Source organism: Dromiciops gliroides, chromosome 2, assembly GCF_019393635.1.
Source record: "Dromiciops gliroides isolate mDroGli1 chromosome 2, mDroGli1.pri, whole genome shotgun sequence".
Taxonomy (NCBI): domain Eukaryota; kingdom Metazoa; phylum Chordata; class Mammalia; order Microbiotheria; family Microbiotheriidae; genus Dromiciops; species Dromiciops gliroides.
In genome coordinates, this window is record NC_057862.1 from 608,553,858 (window position 1) to 608,574,584 (window position 20,727).

General features: G+C 42.2%; 2 pseudogenes; one reads left to right on the forward strand and one right to left on the reverse strand.

The window, feature by feature from the left end:
• The first annotated feature begins 3,763 nt into the window (after positions 1 to 3,763).
• Positions 3,764 to 4,355, forward strand: LOC122739717 (annotated as a pseudogene).
• Positions 4,356 to 14,154: 9,799 nt separating this feature from the next.
• LOC122743506 lies at positions 14,155 to 14,590 on the reverse strand (annotated as a pseudogene).
• Between the last annotated feature and the right edge of the window lie 6,137 nt (positions 14,591 to 20,727).

Below are 20,727 nucleotides of genomic sequence, written 5' to 3' on the forward strand. Positions count from 1 at the left end.
GCACTCAGCCAGTGGTGCTGACTCTAGACTGACCCATCACACACATCCACGTGTCAGTCTGCTCTGCTCTTCCAGCTGCCCCGGGAAAGCCCGAGTCTGAGGTTATTTGTCTGGCTCCCTCTCTCCTAGCAAAGGTGTCTATGCTTGGGATCCATCCCATTGTAGAGCTGGAAGGGACCTAGGGGACACTTTGGTTCAACCTCCTCATTTTGTAGATAAGAAAACTATAGCTCACATTCTTTCCATTTCCACCCAATCGACTCCATCAACTTCAACAATGTAGGTATTGCTTATCTACTGGGTACAAGGCACTGAGAGTGAATCCAGAGCCGGGCTCTCCATATGAGTCCTTGTGATGTTGGAGTGAAATTGAGGCATTTCGGAACTGAAGCGTGGCGTTGACTTCATTTGAAAGGCTAAGGAAGAGAAAAGCGACATCTTTTTAAAAATGATTATTCTAAAGAAGAATTGCCCTCATCTCTTCCCTCTCCCCTTTTCATCTCCCTCTTCCCCCTCTAGCAGAGAAAGGTTACTCCTTCCACTCTGGTTCCTGTATGGAGAAGCTGCCTACCCCAAGGCTCAAGCTGAACATGGTCATTAGGCTTGCAAATGAGGACTGAGAAATCAAACAAAACCCACAGAAATTGTCCCCACCAAGCCTCTGTGACACATTCCTGTTTGCCCACTTGGTTGTTGACAGGGAGGAAAGCTGGGGGCCTTGGCCTGAGGAAAACTGGCTGGCCCCCAGAATGTTCAGCTGGAATTTTCAGCTGGTGAGTTGAGATGACCTCATTGGTCTCATGCCAATGGGCCTTCCATAGACCGGGCTCTTGTGCCCTGTGGCAGGCTTGTTCCAGTTTTTTCCCTGTCTAAAGATAGCTATACTGAGAAGGGGAAGAGGTCTATTTGAGAACCTATGATGTTTTCCTATTGCCAACCAGAAGCATCCCTAGTATTTAGCTGTTTGGGGGACCCCTGTCCTAGTGAATCAACTCCAGGGCCCCCTGCTTGCCCTTCATGGCCCCCCACAATCTGGTCCCACCTTACCTATCCAATTTTCTGCTCTTGTCCAATTCATGCCTTCTAATCTGAATGGCCCAATGTCCTTATGTTCATTCTCACCTCTATGCCTTTAAGCATGCCTTTTTTAACCTCCAGAATATTGTTTGAAGATTACAGGTCATGGAATCATAAAGATAGAAGTGTTCCTCTCATTTTTTTTTTTAGTGAGGCAATTGGGGTTAAGTGACTTGCCCAAGGTCACACAGCTAGTAAGTGTTAAGTGTCTGAGGCAGGATTTGAACTCAGGTACTCCTGACTCCAGGGCCAGTGCTCTATCCACTGCGCCACCTAGCTGCACCTGTTCCTCTCATTTTTACTCTTTTGCCCTTAACTTTCTTCCCCTCCCCTCTCTTCACCCTTCCCTCTTCTTCACTTCTTTCCCCTTCTCTTTTTCTCCCTTAACCATCTCCTCATTTTCCTCTCATTCAAATCCTACCTTTCCTTCATGGCCCAGCCTCTCCATGAAACCTTCCAGAATTATTCTAACACTTAGAGATTTCCCTCTCAAATTTTGGCTGTCCTTATGCTCTATATCACAGACCAATTTAGCTCTCAATTCTAGACGAACATACTGTTTGATGTTATTTGACTTGTGTTTGTCTGAGGTGGACACAAGCATCCCAAAGCTAACTCGGTGTTTGGGAGACTCTGAAGTGTGTGAGAAATAAGAGGTTTTAGGCTGCCTACCAAATTGAAGGTCTACAGAGCTGTTGTGCTAACCTCATTGTTATATGTCTGAGAAACCTGGATAGTCTACCAGTGCCATGCCGGGAAACTGAATTGCTTCCATTTGAATTGTGGTAAGAAGATTCTGAAGATGACCTGGAAGGATAAAATATCAGACACTGAGGTCCTTTCTCGAGCTGAACTGTCAAGCATTCCAACTCTACTGCAGCAGAGTGCAACTCCAATGGGTTGACCAAATTGTTCAAATGCCAAGCATGTGTTTGCCTAAGAGACTATTTTTACAGAGAACTCACATAAGGCAGGTGCTCACATGGAGCTCAGAAGAAGTGATACAAGGACATTCTCAAGGTCTCTATGAAGAACTTTGGAATCCATTGTGAGACATGGAAGACACTGGCAAAGGACCAACCCAGAATGGCATGCCCACATCAAAGAAGGTACTAAGAGCAAAGCAGAATTGCAGTAGCTCAAAAGAAACACAAGATGATCAAATTTAGAGTCATCCCCACCCTAAATGTTCACATGGACTATTTGTGCCTGACCTATGGTAGAGCATTCCAAGCTTCTATGGGTCTGATCAGTCACAGTTGAACAAACTGTACCTTGACCCCAACATAGTGATGTCATTTTGGTCCTCTCATCAAGCACGAAGGACAGTGCTGGCCCTGGAGTCAAAAGAACCTGAGTTCAAATTTCACCTCAGACACTTAATAGCTGTGTGACCCTGGGCAAATCACTTAACCCCAATTACCTTAAAACATCCAAGGCCATCTCTAGTCATCCTGCTGTATATTTTGCCACTGGATCCAGATGGTTCTGTAGGAGAGAGTGAGGTTAGTAACCTTGAACAGCCCTCCCTCACTTAAATCCAATTCAGTGAAAGTCATGACATACAACCCTATGTCATGGTACTCTTTGAAAATGAAGGACAAACAACAATACTACTTCTTTAAAAAGTAGCCATCCAACCCAAGTCATAAGGGCATTAGAGTATATGTAAGCTCCTGTAGGAAAATGGTCATAAAGACTTTTAAGAGAATAGGGTGAGACAAATCTGTTGTGCCAGAGAGACATATGGACAAGCAGAATCGTGGGTCTGAATTCTGGAACTTTGAGTATGGCTCAAACTGTACCCAAAGATCTTTAAAATTTAATGTAAAGTGTTGGGGGAAATTTCCATTCTCTTTATAGTAGGTGAAAATTTGACATTTTTTTCCTGACATTTTTTTTTACCCATTTATTTTATTTTATTTTTTCAGAAAGGGCAGAATTTCTTTTAAAGAGGAGATGAAAAAGAAGATATACAAAATATCAGTTTTAAGTGTTATTTTTGTTCTTGAAAAGGCTTCTCATAGACTTAAAAAGAGGTCTTTTTTCCTTCGGAGATTTATTTTGATAGAATTCTCTGAGCCTTGTCAGGGAGAGCAAAATTTTTGTAAGCCTCACATACCAGTAAAATGCCAAATTATATGCTGTAAGTTTTTTGTTTTATTATATCTGGGTCCAGTCAAAGAGAGAAAAGATTTTGAATCTAGAACTATTAGTATCTCGAGACAAAAGAGAGCATTCATCATCACCCAGCCATTACCCAGAGGCTTGTTTTCCCCTTAACTCTGCAGGCTCCAGCTGGGAGGTGATCAAATCCGAGGAGCATTTCTTCTTTTCCAGGGATCCCAGAGGAGTTTACAAACATGATTCATTTGTTCAGTATTCTCACTGAGCCTTCAGGTCAGCTCTCTTGAGCTGAAAGGAATCAGACTGAGTCTAAGAGAGATCATATTTAAGGAAAATGAAAACGAAGCACTGTTCCCAGGGCACCATTATGGTGCTATTCCAGACCAGGGGTATTTAATTTGCAGTCCATGGACCCCCAAGGGGCTATATAGATATTTCCTTGGGGTTCATAAGCTTGAATGGAGAAAAAAATTACATTTTCATTTTCATTTAATTTTTCTCTTTCTAATTCTATGTATTTTGTTTTATGTGTTTAGATATATTTTTCTGAGAAGGCACACCCATCCAGGAGCTTCACTAGACTGACTGCCACAGGGTTCCATGGCCCTAAAAAGGTTAAGGATCTCTGGTCTAGCTTTTTTTCAGCTTCTGACTTACAAGATGATCAAGAAGAGGAGGAACAACGGGCGCACCAAGAAGGGCCATGGCCACATGCAGCCCATCTGCTGCGCCCACTGTGTGCCCAAGGATAAGACCATCAAGAAGTTCGTTATCCGCAACATCATGGAAGCCGTGGGCCGTCAGGGACATTTCCGAGGCCAGTGTTTTCGACTCTTATGTGCTCCCCAAACTGTATGTGAAGCTGCATTTCTGTGTGAGCTGCGCGATCCACAGCAAGGTAGTAAGGAATTGGTCTCGTGAGGCACGAAAGGATCGGACACCCCACCCTGCTTCAGACCTGCTGGTGCTGCCCCCAGACCCCCTTCAAAGCCAATGTAAAGCTCTATCTGCCTATCAAAATTCCTGAACTAATCAGAGGAAAATAAAATGGTTGGTTTATCTTAAAAAAAAAAAAAAGAATCTCTGGTCTAGACAATTACTAAGGCACACATAAAAAAGGATCTTGGTGTCAAACCCCTGCCTTGTTTAGGAGGGATGGTGATTGGGGCAGAAAGAAGGAAATAAGCACCTACTGTGGTAAAAAAAGAAAAAAGATTACGTAATAATGTCTGATATTATCAGCTATTTACATTCATTTATCATTTGTATGTCATTATACTCTGGGTATGGTTTGGAATTATTGTAGATATTACAAGTATATCCTCAGTTATGCAGCACAACATGCATTTTTACCACCATATTGTCTTTGGTGAAATTAATATGAGATTTATGAATTATGGAAACTTATCATTTCAGAGACTAACTGCTCTTACAATGAGTTTGATGCAGGCCCTGGAGAGAATATATGTACAACAGGAGGAGAGACAGGTACACGTAAGTCCATGGTTTGCTTATGATGGCAACTATGTAGACCACAATTGCTGGACACAGTCCAGTTCCTTCCTCTCTCCCTCCTAAAATTACCTAGTTTAACTTAACTTGTTTTCTTTTTCTTTCACTCAGTCTAATGGCATGGTCAGAATCCATCCACCTGTGGCCTAGAACAATTACTGGATGTCTTGGAACCATGAGATGTGGTATGGTAACTTTCCATAACATTTTCAGGTGTCATGAACACATTACTAAATTTGGCTTTGATCCAGACACATGGTGGTAAGAAGTGTTATAGATTGCATAACTACCTCAACCCTGTATTATATAAAGGAGGGGAATGTAATGGAATGTATTAATTTGATTTGATTGACAATGCTATGCTTAGGATTAGTAAAAATCCAGCAGTTCAACAGCTAAAGAAGTGAGTCCAGACCAGAGTCCAGCTTTCCAGACCAGAGACCAGACCAGAGTCCAGTTTTCTCCTGGTGACATCTTAACACTCCAAGAAGACAAGAGCTCAGAGACTTTAAACGAACAGTTCTGTTTTGTTGTTTTTTTTCCTTCTGTTATTATATACACCATCCGTAACATGTACTCTCTTCAGATGCCCTCCCTCTGCAAGACTAATGTTAAAGCGTCGGTTCATGAGGGGCCTCTGGACAAAACTTTTCTCTCTCCCTTTTCTATATTGTTTGCTAGAATAGGGTATTATATTTTGGTATTTTTGGCTGTTTCATTGAACAAACCCATACGGGTTTTCCAAAGAAACAAAGCGGGGTAATGTGGTAAAAATTATTTGGAGTAAAGATTAATATTCCCTTTTTTAGCTAACTCATCTGGGAGGGGCCACACCTGGCCCACCCCGAGGTTACAAAGGCAGCTTTTTGAAGGACCTCCCCTTTTGGCAGAGGGGAGATTGAATGCTCCCAGAAGGGAGGCGGGCTACTTCCGGTATTCTAGCTGGCTTCCTTCTTTCTGCTGGGGCCCTTGAGTTGGTGGCATGCAAGCAACTTTAGACTGACTGGTCAGGCATGGGTGAGTTAATGATGGAAAACCCTAAATTCCTTTGAACTAGCTTAATTGGAAATCAGTCTGGGGTTACATAGGTTAAGTTTAGAGTTAATAATAGTCATCTGTATTTCTATTTTCCCATTTCCTTATCTTTGATTTTTATTAGTTTCACCTTTGTTGTTTTATTAGTTCTCAAGTAATAAAATCTGATCCTTTTGTGAACTAAAGCTTAGAGGCTCCTTTCTTATTGGCCTGGGAGAAATATCTAAAAAAGGGCTGTTCAGAGGGGAGGATTAAACCTTAAAGGTCCTTCATATTTCCAGGACCCCAATATTAAGGTGAGTCACCCAAATAATGCTCAGTATATCAAATTTTGGCCCTCACACTACTATGTGCCAGGCATTATGCTAAGCACTTTACAAATATCTCATTTGATCTTCAATGACAACCCTGGGAGGTAGGTGCTATTATTATCACCATTTTATAGGAAATTAAGGAATTTTAGGAGGAAATTAATTTGTGGAAATTAAGGCAGATAGGTAGCGACTTAAGATAGATATCAAGGGCAGCTAAGTGGCACAGTAGATAGAGCACCGGCCCTGGATTCAGGAGGACCTGAGTTCAAATGTGGCCTCAGACACTTGACACTAGCTGTGTGACCCTGGGCAAGTCACTTAACTCCAATCGCCTCACCAAAAAAAAAAAAAAAAGATAGATAGTGACTTGCCCAGGGTCACAGAGCTACAAAGTATCTGAGGCTGGATTTGAACTCAACTTCATACTACCTGACTTTCTTGGCTTTACACCCAAGCATTCTGTCAGAAATGTTACCTAGCTGCCTGGGCCATTAATATACCTGGAGGAAAAGAACGCCCCTTGAGTATGAAGAACATGACCCAAATTGTAAGGCAAGAGAGTAATAGGGTGCTGTGACGAGTTCATGGATTGACCACATCCATGGGTGTGGGTAGGATGTGGGGAAGGAGATTGTGGCAGGGTCTAGAGCAGGGAAGTTAGCCCAGCAAAGGACAGAGAACATACTACAAAGAGGAACAATAGGCAGGCAGCTTTTCTCACACTCCTTCTATTCCTGAGACAGCCTTCTTTTACCGTAACAGTATCCTCGAAATGCTGCTTTCTTCTGCCACTGTGTTGCCATTGCTGTGGATCTATCTGGGCACTGGGACTAAGAAGTCTTGAGAAGCATTAATCCTGTTACACCCAGCCCTGGACACACCATCCCTACATAAGATTCCAGTACCAGAGATGGAATCTAGGCCAAAGTCAGGCAGGGGAAATGGGATGATTTAGAGGAAGGACCATGGTGATGGGAAGAAGCTTGGAAGTTAAGCCTAGGAAAAAAGATGAAAGGAACTAGCTACCTCAGTGTCATCTTCAACTCCTCTCAGTTATGCTACATATTCAGTCAGTGTCCAAATCCTGTCATTTCTACCTCTATAATATCCTGGCAAAGATACTGGAGTTATTTGCCATTTCCTTCTCCAGTTCATTTTACAGATGAGGAAATGGAGGCAAAGAGGGTTAGGTGACTTGCCCAGGGTCACACAGCTAGTAAGTATCTGAGGCAGGATTTGAACTCAGGTCTTCCTGACTCCAGGACTGGTACCCTATCCACAGTACCACCTAGCTGCCCTTTATGCTTGTATCCTTCTCATCACTCACATAGCCACCACCCTACTTTGGGCTGTCATCACCTTTTTGCCTACACTGTCCCAACAGTCTCCTAATTGGCTTCCCTGCCTCAAGCGTTTTATCACTTTGACCAATCCACCACTCAGCTGCCAAAGAGATTTTTACTAAAGGACAGGAAGTTGAAGAGTCAGCAAAGGAGACAGAGAATGATCAGAGAGGTAGAGGATAGCTTGGAGAGTGCAATGTCATGGAAAACAAGGATTGTCAAATGTTTTGGTGAGGTTAAGGAGGATGAAGAAAAAAAAAATACTGGATTTGGTAATAAGGAGGTTACAGGAAGTTACCGGGAAAGAACAATTTCAGTATAGTAGTGGTAATCAAAGCCAGAATGTGTTGAGAGTTGAGGGGTAAGTGGGTTGTAAAGAAATAGAAGCATCAAGTCTAGACTACTATTTCTAGAAGTTTGGCAGCAAAGGGAAGGAAATAGTATGGTAGAATGAAGGGGTATCAGGGTCAAGGGAAGGGAATAAATGTGTAGTAGAACTAGTCAGCATAATTTCTTATCGTTCTTTGTTGCTTATTCACTCCCATCCTCCTCAGCTACACATATTGACATAGTACCTAGCATAGAGCTAAATATATCACGGTTATGAAATAAAAATTTGTGGAATGAGTTTTGTTCTTTGTTTTTGAAGAGGACCAACAACATTATGGATGATGGATTGACTTGGGTTTAAGTGAGGCAATGCTGTGCAAAGGCATCATAAGGCCTCACTCTCTTCCTGAATCATCAAAGTCCAATGGCAGGGGGCAGCTAGGTGGTGTAGTGGATAGAGCACTGGCCCTGGAGTCAGGAGGACCTGAGTTCAAATCTGGCCTCAGACACTTAACACTTACTAGCTGTGTGACCCTAGGCAAGTCACTTAGCCCCAAATGCCTTACCAAAAAAAAAAAAAGAAAGAAAGAAAAGAAAAGAAAAGAAATGGCAAACCACTCCTGCATCTTTGGCAAGAAAACCCCAAATGGTGTTATGAAGAGTTGGACACAACTGAACAAAGTCCAATGGCAGGAAAAAAGTCAAATCAACTGGCAATGACCTGGGATACAACTGATGACCTTTGTGTCTTCAATGTTTGACTAAGCTCTAAGCCTCCACAGTGCCTGTTTCAACCACTTTCATGGCCTTGGAACAAATTGTGCTCGTTGGGGAATGTCTACATATGCTTGGGATAGACATTTCCCTAACTCGCCGACAGGTTTGAGCCTTGTCCTGTGGGTTAACCTCAACCTGGTTTAGCCCAACCGCTGAGATAGTTTTACCAGGGTGTGGCTGCTGCACGTGGTACTGCTTCTTGGAGTCACAGGTGAGAGCTGGGTGACCATTAGGACACCAAAGGTGGATGAGCAGCCCTGAGGTGGTAGTACTCCTGAAAAAAAGTAAAATATAATATGGATGTATATCCTGACTTTGATGAGAGGTGCTCTATTCCAGAAGATCAAGCAGCCTTTGTTAATCATCCCTTATTACATGGATTTGGTGCAGAATTATAATCAGGGCATTTATATGCCAGTAAAGTGTTGGAGAAGGAAGATTCACTAGCAAGAATTGAATGGAACAATTAAGGAAACTCTGTTTTCATTTTATTCCAGGATCGGCTTCCATCTTTCCCTCTTCTGATCTGGGCTGTTTTCTTAGCTAACCTCCAACGTGGGTCTTGAATGTTGATGAGATAATGCTTAGCCCAATCCCAAGCATTTCCTTTTGAATAATAAACCTGGAACAATACTAGCCCCTAATACTCCTGGTTTTCCTGATGACCAAAAAAAAAAAATTGGCCAGAACCTCCAAAACTCTTTGCCTTTTGATTTGGCTCGGGGCAATACAACATCTTTTTCCCTTTCTCATTGTCATAGCTGTTGAAGGGCTGGAGGGAAGGATGCTGAGTGGCATTTGGAAATGGGGGCAGTCAGGGATAGCTCATAAAAAAAAAAAAAGGAGCTAGGGGCAGTTAGGTGTCATAGTGGATATAGCACCAGCCCTGGATTCAGGAGGACCTGAGTTCAAATCTGACCTCAGACACTTAACACTTACTAGCTGTGTGACCTTGGGCAAGTCACTTAACCCCAATTGCCCCTCCAAAAAAAAAAAAAAAGGAGCTAGGCAGATGCTCAGGACAACCCTGAAGGAAGCTCAGTCTAGCTGTTCTAGGATGACTGAGAGAGAACCAGAAATCCTGGTCTCTTTCCATTGTTGCTCTGAAACATTCCCATCCCTCACATCCATTCATTATGAGTGTTTTCTGGTTCATCTAGCTCTCCTGGACCATTTCCAATTGATCAAGAGCTTTGTTTTAATTTGCATTCTGGCAGACCTCATTTCTTTCTTCCTCCTACCCTCTAGTTTTAGATGTTGTTGCTGAATATGACTCACATCACACCACTTGAAGTTTACCAGCCTGTTTGAATCAATTCCTAAATTTAAAAATAGCCCTCCCTCACTTAAATCCAATTCACTGCAAGTCATGACACCACCTCCTGATGTCATGGCCCTCTTTGAGAACGAGGGACAAACAACAACAAATTTAAAAACGAGGGGGGAAATCCTATGAACGTGTCAAGACTTTCTAATACTTGTCTATGTGTATTTGGACATTGTGTTTGAAAACATTTCACTGACTCTTTTCTTCTTTAAGATAGATTTTTATTAATATCTTTTGGTTTTGTCTTTCTAAGTCCTAGATTTCCCCGGGGACCTCTCCTTCCTCTCCTTCCAAGGAAGTCATTTCTTATGACAAAGATTAAAACAGAAAAATGGAAAAAGAAAAAATTCAGAAAAACTGACCACTCTATCCAAAACATCGCATGCAATTTTCCATGCCAGTCCTGTGGACTTCTGCCCTGCTATCACCACCACATCTGCAAGGAGTTCAGCAATTCATTTCTTAGGGGAAACTTTCCCTTTAAAATAAAATCTCATTTCTTTCAGCTTGATTTTGGGCATACCAATAGAAGCCCCACCTTTTCATCTGCTTGAAGGCTTCATTAGGGATGACTTTGACCCTCTACTGCTTAGAGAGAAAATCAGGTAGCAGCTGGTTTGTTTGAAGTCTGTGGTGATTCCTGCTGGCACTGCAAAGCTTCCTGAATTCACGGGGGACTCAGAAAGCACTGAGATGACAGAGATTGTTGTGGCAGAAACAACTGGAAAGTGTCCGGAGATTGAAACTCAGACATATTAACGTCAGCCCGATGGACACTAATGACTCGCACTTTAAAATGCCAGAGGCTCTGACTGCCAGCTAAAACAAAGGAAAAACACATTCTCCTGCTCCAAAGACCTGAGGTCTTTCCAAACTCCCTGGGCAAATTCAGCCATAATGTATTTCTGCAGTGATGCTGGGCAGCTCATTCATGCCGCTGGGGGAATCATTGCCTAGAAGCCTCTGCAGGCAGTGAAATCAGTATAGTTAAATAAAACAGCAACCGAAAACCTTTGAGAGGTTAAGCTAGTAATGATGCCTCCAATAATGCAATGCAATCAAACCTAAACAGTTTCCAAGCAGGAGGCAGATCTTAGGGGCCCTGAGTAATGGTACCTTCATCCTTTTCTCTGAATACATGGAAGGGGAGAAACAACTCAACCGATTGGTTTTTAAACAAGTTTGTAATTTTCCATCGACAGACAATTAGAAGGTATTTTCAGTCTGGATAAGTAATGTTGCCCCAGCATGGACATTTCTAGAAAATGAATAAAGGGGTGTGTGTGTGTGTGTGTGTGTGTGTGTGTGTGTAGAGAGAGGGGAGAGCAATAACCTACTGGCAGTTTTTATAAAGGGAGATTTTTTTTAAAAAGCTATTCTAGGGGGCAGCTAGGTGGCACAGTGGATAAAGCACAGGCCCTGGATTCAGGGGGACCTGAGTTCAAATCCGACCTCAGACACTTGATACTTACTAGCTGTGTGACCCTGGGCAAGTCACTTAACCCTCATTGCCCTGCCCAAAATGAAACAAAACAAAACCAAAAAAAGCTATTCTAACTCCAGGTAGAGAATGCACTTAGACCAATTTGTCATTAGTAAATGAGGAATGAATTTTAAATCAAGCAGATCAACAATATGGTACAAAAACAACAATTTAGATGTTCCCTAAAAAAGGAAGAATCTTGTTAAATATCCAAAATAGCAAAGGTGGTAAGGGAACTTCACCATTTCATACTTCGTTGACTCTCAAACTTGAAAATTCTCTATAAAGTGGTATTTTAATCCCTGTACAAACTAGTTTCTACAGTGCATGCTGCTCCCTATGTTGATTAACAATTAAACTAAGCACCTATTATGTGTCCAGCATTGAGTTAAGTGCTAGGGGAAGGTGGGAAGAAGATAGAAAAGTTAATGAGGAAGTCCCTAACCTTGCGTACTTCATGGTCTAGTTAAAAAGTGAGACAGATCTACATGAGATAATTAGAGGAAATACTAAGTACCAATTGGAATGTAGTCAGGAAAGATTTCATGGAGGAGAAACGTGGTCTGGGTTTTGAAGGATGTGTAAACTTTTGGAGAGCTGAAGAGAAGCAATGGAAGTTTAGGTGGGGTAAGCAAATGAAGAGACTTGAATGGGCATGGAGACCTACATCATGATATACTTACACCATTCTATCTCATTCAAGCCACATTTCAAATCTTCTTCTCATTTTATAGGAAAACAGGTGGTCAAATGGGTATGATTCTGAACCTTTGACTTAACTGTCTATACTCTCATTCTCATTAACCCATAGGATTCGATCATCCCCATTAGTCTCCCAGGCTCCAGCTGAAATAGTGAGATTTATCAGCATGGAATTTAATGAGAAGTATGTTAATGTTAAGTTTTTGAAAATGTAGTGTGGTTTTCGATACAATTTCAAGGTCGATGAAGACAGATATTAGATTTTTATTTTTTATTTATTTTTGGCAGGGCAATGAGGCTTAAGTGACTTGCCCGGGGTGATACAGCTAGTAAGTGTCAAGTGTCTGAGTTCGGATTTGAACTCGGGTCTTCCTGAATCCAGGGCTGGTGCTTTATCTGCTATGCCACCTAGCTGCCCCTAGAAAATTTTTTAACATGCTACTAATGTATGGAGCAAATGAATAAGTGGAGATTGTAGGGACATTGGACTGGAAGCTGATGGATCAAACTAATTTGATCCCCTCCATATACGGTCATATTTAATTTTCAGCTGTATGTATTTTTATTCACTGTTTCCCCTCCTAGAATGTAAACTCCTTTGAGGCCAATGTCAGCACAACCATCAAGAACAGCAATACATATGAGAAGGGGGAAAGAATAAGCATATTTTGAGCATTTTCTAGGCATCAGTCACTAAGTCCTTTACAGATATTATTTTCTTGACCCTCACATCAACCCTAGGGGTAGATGCTTTTATTATCCCCATTTGACAGATGAGGAAAATGAGGCTGACAGAAGTTAAGTGACTTGCCCAGGGTCACACAGCTGATAGGGGTCTAAGACCACATGTGAACTCAGGTCTTTCAGACTTTAAGCCCCACAGTGCTGTATCCACAGCCCCGCCTAGCAGAACTGAGATGGCACTACCAGAAGAACAGCACCAAGCAGCTTATCACAGTTTCATTGTGCATCCTTGGGGACATTTGCTGATAATTAATAATGGAGGATTTAAAGAAGAGGAACAGCATGCCCTACTAGTGATTATAAAATACAGGACAATTTGTGGAGATATAGATACCTTGTGTTATATATACCTTGGCTTTCACAGAGGAATTCAGGTACAGGTGTTTTGTTCTTCAGTCATTTTTCAGTTGTGTCTGACTCTTAATGATCTTGGTTGGGGTTTCTTGGCAAAAATACTGGAGTGGGGGCAGCTAGGTGGCGCAGTGGATAGAGCACCAGCCCTGGAGTCAGGAGTACCTGAGTTCAAATCCGGCCTCAGACACAACACTTACTAGCTGTGTGACCCTGGGCAAGTCACTTAACCCCAATTGCCTCACTTAAAAAAAATTTTAAAAAATACTGGAGTGGTTTTCCATTTCCCTCTCCAGTTTATTTTATAGATGAGGAAATTGAAGCAAATGGGGTTAAATGACTTGCTCAAGGTCACACAGTAAGTGTCTGGCCAGATTTTGAACTCAAGAAGATGAGTCTTTTTTTTTATAAACCAAAAAGCAGTTATTTATTCCACTTCTGGGATTTCAAATGTTACAGAACATGATGGGCAAATAAAGCAAACTATTCCTTTCATCTCAACCATGTACAAGTATTCAAGAAGTCCTGTAAACTCTCTTCCCTCATATAGCTCAGCTGTGAGAGGTGCCTTTTCCATCACATTTTTTTTTTGTTTTTGTAGTCACTATTATCACTCATGGATCAGGAAAATCAGATTTCTGCATTTTTAATACCATCAAAGCTAAATGGACAAGATTTATAGGAAACTAGAAGTCACCTTAATTTGTGTGCTTAGTATTAGTACCAACCTTTGGGAGTTCAAAATGGTTTCTTAGAAGCCGTCAAGTACTTTCTGTTTTTATTCCACCTGAATCCTTTTTAAAAGCTGGCAGTTGTCTCTTAAAAGGCCCTTTTTGGCCAGCTCCATCCACATCTTTAACCATTATTCGATCTTTATCCCAACAAAATGGTTGCTGTTTAAATACTGGAGTCACTCCCAGAGCATCTGATGTACTTGGGGCGAGGGGGGGGGGGACGGGACCCAGCCCAAACCCAAACCTTTATTTAATATTTAGCAGCAGGGATCCAGAGTTCCGAACAGCCTGACTCGTTTATTTATAGGCCAACCGTATTCCAAGCGCAGCAGACCAAGTTACATTCTGAGCATCTGAAGAAATGTTCTCTTATTCCATGCTTGATAAAAGGTCTAGAGGACTCTTTTGTAAATAAGCTTGAATCCACGGTCATCTTTGGAGACCAGTCTTTGATGTCTTGATTTCTGTAGTTGAAAAGGTCATCCTGAAGACTGCTCACAAGGTCATGAAGAGCTTCCTGACTTTTCTTTGCTATGGCCCATGAACTCCAGCCCTTCTATGGGAATCTCCTTCTCCTTTATGGCTTTCTGCACGCACTGCTGGCAGCGCTTGAAGACGTCGGTGCAGGGGTCCACGGAGCCGTTGCCCTTAAGGAACTTCTCGGCGAACCAGCGGTTGAAGCATTGGTCGTACTAGTGCTTCATGTCGGCGCAGGCCTCTCCCACGCTGTTCATGGCAACCGGCCTCACAGTGGAAGGGGGAAGATGTCTTCCTGACTTCAGGACCGGTACTATCTACCACACGACCTAGATGCCTGTAATAACAAATACTTTCTCAAAATACAGTTACGTAGTAAATGTCATTTCTGCATAGCTAAAAGATGAAAACAAACTCCAATATAAAACAGTGCGGTTTATTGATGATTATAGGACAGCCACAGGATTGGTACAAAGTACGGGGAATATGAAAGCTGCCAAGGGTCCTTCTCCCAGGTATTCCTAGGCCTTCACCTAGGTCTGGACACTCCACTGGAACTATGGATTTTCTGGTGCTACACTAGCTGTCAATAAGGTTTATGCACCAGTGTCTGTGTGGTAGCATCAGGACAGCCCTGTAGACATGAAGAAATTTGAGGCTGATTTCCTTTTGTTCACATAGAGGAAACAATCTATCTCTGATGAAACTTTCTAACAGTTTCACTCCAAGATTAGCCTAGAAAGTATGGAATTGCTGATTGGCCAGTTATATGTGACTGAACTGCTGGACAGTCTTTTCTGAACTCATAATTGATTTTTCGGGCAAATGGCCTTGGCAAACAGTCAATACTGTCAGTGGCCTCATAAACAAATGGTTGTTAGCAGAGGCAGGAGGGTAGAGGAAAGCCTAAAATGGGCAGATTTTTAAAAAAAACTTTTTCTCTTGGTTCAACTTTGGAGGCTTAGCTTAGAGTCTTTTCAATCTCAATGATAAAATTTTTCTTTGTCACTGGTCTACAGCACTGAGCTTAGGAATGAACCATACCATGGTGTATTTCTTTAGAAAAGGGGGAAAGAGACAAGAGACCATGGTAAGGAAGAGTTAGCACCAGCCCTGGATTCAGGAGGACCTGAGTTCAAATCCAGCCTCAGACACTTGACACTTACTAGCTGTGTGACCCTGGACAAGTCACTTAACCCTCATTGCCCTGCCCCCCCAATATAACACACCTCCAAATTATGTCAGCTAATTAGATTTGATTGTTATCTATGTGATTGTGATGGACCTCCTACAGTTAGAAGGGTGTGTGTGTGTAGTGAAGTGGACAGAACACTGGCCCTTAACTTGGAGGACCTCAGTTCAAATTTGACATCAGACACTTAACTAGCTGTATGATCTTGGACAACCCAATTAATCACAATTGCCTTAAACAACTGGGGCTGTTTCCAGTCATCCTGATAATATAACTTGCCACTGGACCCAGGTGGTTCTGGAGGAGAGAGTGAGTCTGGTGACTTTGCATAGCCTTCCCTCACTTAAATCCAATTCAGTGTAGGTCATGACATCTGTCATGGCCCTATTTGAGAACGAAGGACAAACAACAACAGAAGGGGTATATAAACTGAGATCCCACTGCCATTAGGGGTCTATGGTCTGAGAGATGGACAATAGAGCATCCTTTTATTAATACCCTGCTGGCCTGTTAATAAAATGATTAAATTGCCCAGAAACTATGTCTCTCATATTTTTAATCATCACACAAGGCTGAGATTAGAACCCAGGGCTCCCATGTCAGTATCCCATCCCAGTATCCTTTCTGGGGCACTAATTCTAATTCCTTTAAAAAATGTTTTTCATTATACACAAACCAACAGGGAAGTTAATGATGGCCTGTAATTTTGAAATAAAAGAAACACACCAACACATTCTAGAAATTAAACATAGTCACACAGTGAATACTTATTAAAATTTATTTTTGGCCATCACAAAGAATATAACCATTTTCTTTCTATGTTAGAATGGCTGCTTGTGCCACATACTGAAATGCCAATTATGTGCAACTGCTACTCAATTGATTTATCCAGATATTATTTGCCCTATGGGAAACACTTAAACTTCCAGTGTTCATATACTGAAACACTGGGAAAATATCAGGACCAGGCGTTCAATTTTGGCACTTATTTTCTTTTATTAAAAGACCATGCTATTGTCTTATGAGTTTGCAAGCTTATGAAAAAAAAAGTAACTTGTTTAATAGACATTTCTGCAGGGTGCCACAATAATGAGCACATTGAAATAAATTGGCCTTCCTTTTGCCATAAGAATCATGGGGATATGTGTGCAAATTTTTAAAAAAAGTATCTAAGGAGTTTAAATAATATATTTCTGAATAACTTGCAACTCCCTGAATGAATCAACCTGGACATGAAGAATATAGTCGAAGATGGAACAAGGTACTTAGGCTTCCTTTGTAATCTCAGATAGACATTCAATTCAGAGTTTAAAATCTATTAAAACCTTGGTGCAAAACAGAAAGAAAGCAGGATGTTGATACCTAAGGATGCTCTTCCCCCTGTTCCTATGGTTTTGTTGGGGAGGGCACATATGAAAGTTCAAGGAGAGTATGGAAAAACAAAATAATAGTGGCAGGCTCTCAACTCTAATCTTTGATGTCCTGGGGTGGGATATAACACTCTTATTTAAAAGGGGGAGTTCTTGGGGAAAACTGATTAGTTTTCATTGACTTCCTTGAACAGTATATGCTAGAGAGCTTTCACTGGGTGATCATGAACTTCAAAATAAATCCCCGATGATCTTGTTTTTTGTTTTGTTTTTTTTTTTTTGCGGGGCAATGGGGGTTAAGTGACTTGCCCAGGGTCACACAGCTAGTAAGTGTTAAGTGTCTGAGGCCGGATTTGAACTCAGGTACTCCTGAATCCAAGGCCGGTGCTTTAACCACTGCGCAATCTAGCTGCCCCCCCCCCCATGATCTTGTTAAGCTTCTGATTTAAAAGAGAATGTTTCAGAATGAAGACAAAAACCTTTCCTGTAAAGTGTTAGTAATGAAAACTTAAGCTAATTGGGATGTTTGGATTGGTCTTGGATAAAAAGATCAATTGTCTTTATGTCCATGGGAGACACAGGGAATCTCAGAACACCTATCGGATACAAAAAACAAAGAAAGGGATTCTGTCTTCCTGGGGGTGGATGATTGGCTCTTTTACTTCAGCCTTTAGAAAACGTATAATGAGATTCCAAGAAAGGTGAAACCCTAATGTCCTCAATTTTCCAACCTTTAAAGAAAACAACCAGTGACAATTCAGAGCTCTCAGGGGCAGAAAAGAAGACTGCTTACTACTAAAATGAACTCAACTTTAACTGAGGGTCCAAGAAAGCGTAATTCCTGGCTCTACATTTCCTTATTCTGCTAGATCTTCGATTTGTCTGTCAATTATTACCATCCAGTGCAGAGACACCCATAACTCCACAGTGAATTCAATGGCAAACAAAAGTGAAGCCACAAACAATGGAGTTATTGGGTAACACTTATCTTCATCATTAGTCAAAGTTTTGTTTGAGTCTAGTAACCATTTATGGCCTCCAAGAGTTTAAGAGGCCTGGGGAGAATTTGGATGGGGAGTCAGGGGAGAGCCCCAGAGGGTTGTTTTTTTTAAACAGCACAGATGATAGAAGCTGGGAAGAAGCCTCAGGAGAACTGGGATTATCTATCCCAGGAAAAGTGCAGAGGTATCCTCAAGCGATACATTTTTATAGGCTTTTGATCTGATCGATGGAACTGAAAACGTAAAGAACTAGTTAAAAGAGGGAACTAACTCATGTCACATTACCCATAGGGATTGCCAAGCTGAAGTTTATCCCAGGTTAGACGGCAGCAGTAGTAGTAGGCCTCCACCAGTCGCGGACGACCACAGGCCACAGTGTGGCTGTGCAGTCCGATACGGGAACCGCAGCTCCTGAGTGACTTATAACCGGTAACTGCCGCATCCCGTGTTGTATCTACCCCATGAGGAGTAGCTAGAGTGTTCTCTCCAGGGCGCTGGCCTGGGCAGATCAATTGGAAAACAAGCTGTTGCCCATGCAGCAGGTTTTCCCTCTCCGTGACATTGGTGGATCCAAAGGAGAGGCAGAGCCAATACAGTTTGGCACCAGTGCCACTGCAGGAGTTGCCAGAGGGATGTGATGTCCAACATCCAACTGCCTAAGGGACTCCGACTCCTGATTTTTCCTCAAGGTTAATTCCTGAAGCCTTTCCCATTTATGGGTATAACCGCAAGGCAGTGAAGGTTTAAAATCAGGGTTTCCTTCTCCTAGGAGGGTTGCCTGCCAAGGCTAATGAGCCCCACCTGCCCTAAGCGACTGGTTTTTAAGGCGCCAGTGACTCGCCTTCACCCCTTCTCCTAGATGGCAGCACCTACTGGCAAAGTGTGTTATTGTAGTTCAAGTATACTGGACGTGGGATTTTCTGAGTTTTGAGGTTCTAAGACTTTAATGTATATTTTCTAAATCGCAGAATTTTCATCGTGACTAGGTTTTGATCATACACATAAGACAAATGATAATAAAACACAATGTCTTCTTCTCCAGCACAGATCCATGACAAAGGCTACATCATGACCTTGTGAATGGCACTCTCTCCTGGAGCAGACTTGCTAGCAATTTGGCCATGCTTTCTTCTCCTGTGCATTTCTTACTCCTAACCTTCCATAAACCCTCCCTATGAATCTGAAATCATCCTTTGGGTCTTTTTTTAATTTGGTGGATACCAGCACAGCTCTTCCTAAGGATTTGTCTGAGCCATCTCACAGGAGAGATCATCTAAGTGAGGGGAACCTTGGTTGTTTTCCCAGGATCTATGGACCACCCTGGGGGGGGCACAGGACTTTGGGGATCCTCCCATGCAGGGGATGGAATAAGAAAAGGCTAGAGAGGACTAGGTAGGATTATGTCCTAAAGCAGTCCATCCTTATTGGGTAAATCTTCCTGGAGTCTGCCTCCAAAAAACTGCTCAACTGGTGAGCCCTCCCCTTAAGAGGGTCGGCACTGATTCATCATAGGCTCAGCTTTCTGTGAAATAGGACACCTGATTCTGGTAGGCAGGTGTATGATAAAGCAGTTGCTTCAGGAGCATGCCTTACTGGTCTTTCTTGTTTGTTTGTTTGTTTTGTTTTGTTTTTGGTGAGGTGACTGGGGTTAAGTGACTTGCCTAAGGTCACACAGCTAGTAAGTGTTAAGTGTCTGAGGTCTGATTTGAACTCAGGTCCTCCTGACTTCAGGGCTGGTACTCTATCCACTGTGCCACCTAGCTGCCCCAGTGGTCTTTCTTATTGGCATTAGGAGGCCCACTGGGCAAAGGTAGCTACCCTGCCCTTAGTTACGGGAATTTGTCCACTCACAACATGGCATCTTTCTTGCAACGTGTGTGGCCTTCAATGAACCACACAAAACAATGATCTCTGTAAATAAGGGTTAGCCAAAGGGGTAACAGAGATGGGACCAATGGTTTACAGAGGAAGTCATAACCAGTTTTTTAATACTGACAGCAATGTTACGGACTTCCAGTGCCCATGACACTTCTCATAGCTGCTACTGCTATCACCAATACCTGTGACACTGCCCACTCTATTGGACCTCTCTTGCTATTGTCCACTGTCAATATCTGCTGCAGCACTGAGCAAAGCTGGCTTGTTATGGACTGCCACTGGAAGCCTCTCTCCATCTAGTGCAGTCTCTAAAACTTGGCTGAGCAGGCTGTTTTCTGGATTTTCTTAGGGTTGATTTTCCACACCTTGGCCTTCATATGGATCATCTTCTGGTCTAGGGTTTCTGCCTCTGTGGTCCTGTCTGGTCTGGTCAACATCTCCAATACAGTAGTAGACATGAAAGTGAGGCCTCTTTCAGGTTTCTGCCTACCATATTATGATGGTAAGAGGGAGAGTTGAGGTAGGCAGCCCAGGAAAAGGACATTGAAGTTATACTGGATTCCTTCTCAAGTGAAAGCAGATTGATTTTGATTCATGTCAGCCACATGAATAGAGAAAATAAAGGCGTTAACAAGGTTGACAATCCCAATCTGGTCTACCACATCAATGAGGTTGGGAAAATTTCCTCAGTAATTGGTATGACAACTTTCTCCAAAGCTACCAAGTCCTTACTGGCCTTATAGGGTTACTCTAAGGAAAGCTGGTATAGAAAACTATTCCAGCCTCTTGAATTTCTATTACTATGGAGGAAATAGCTTGTACTTCTCCCAGACTGGTATTATTTGGAATTCAATTCACAACATGGCTTGGGCCAACTCCAAGAATTTCCATTTGGCCCTGTGCCAAACAAGAGAGATTGACATAAGTGTCTATAGTAGTTCCAACTCCTCAAA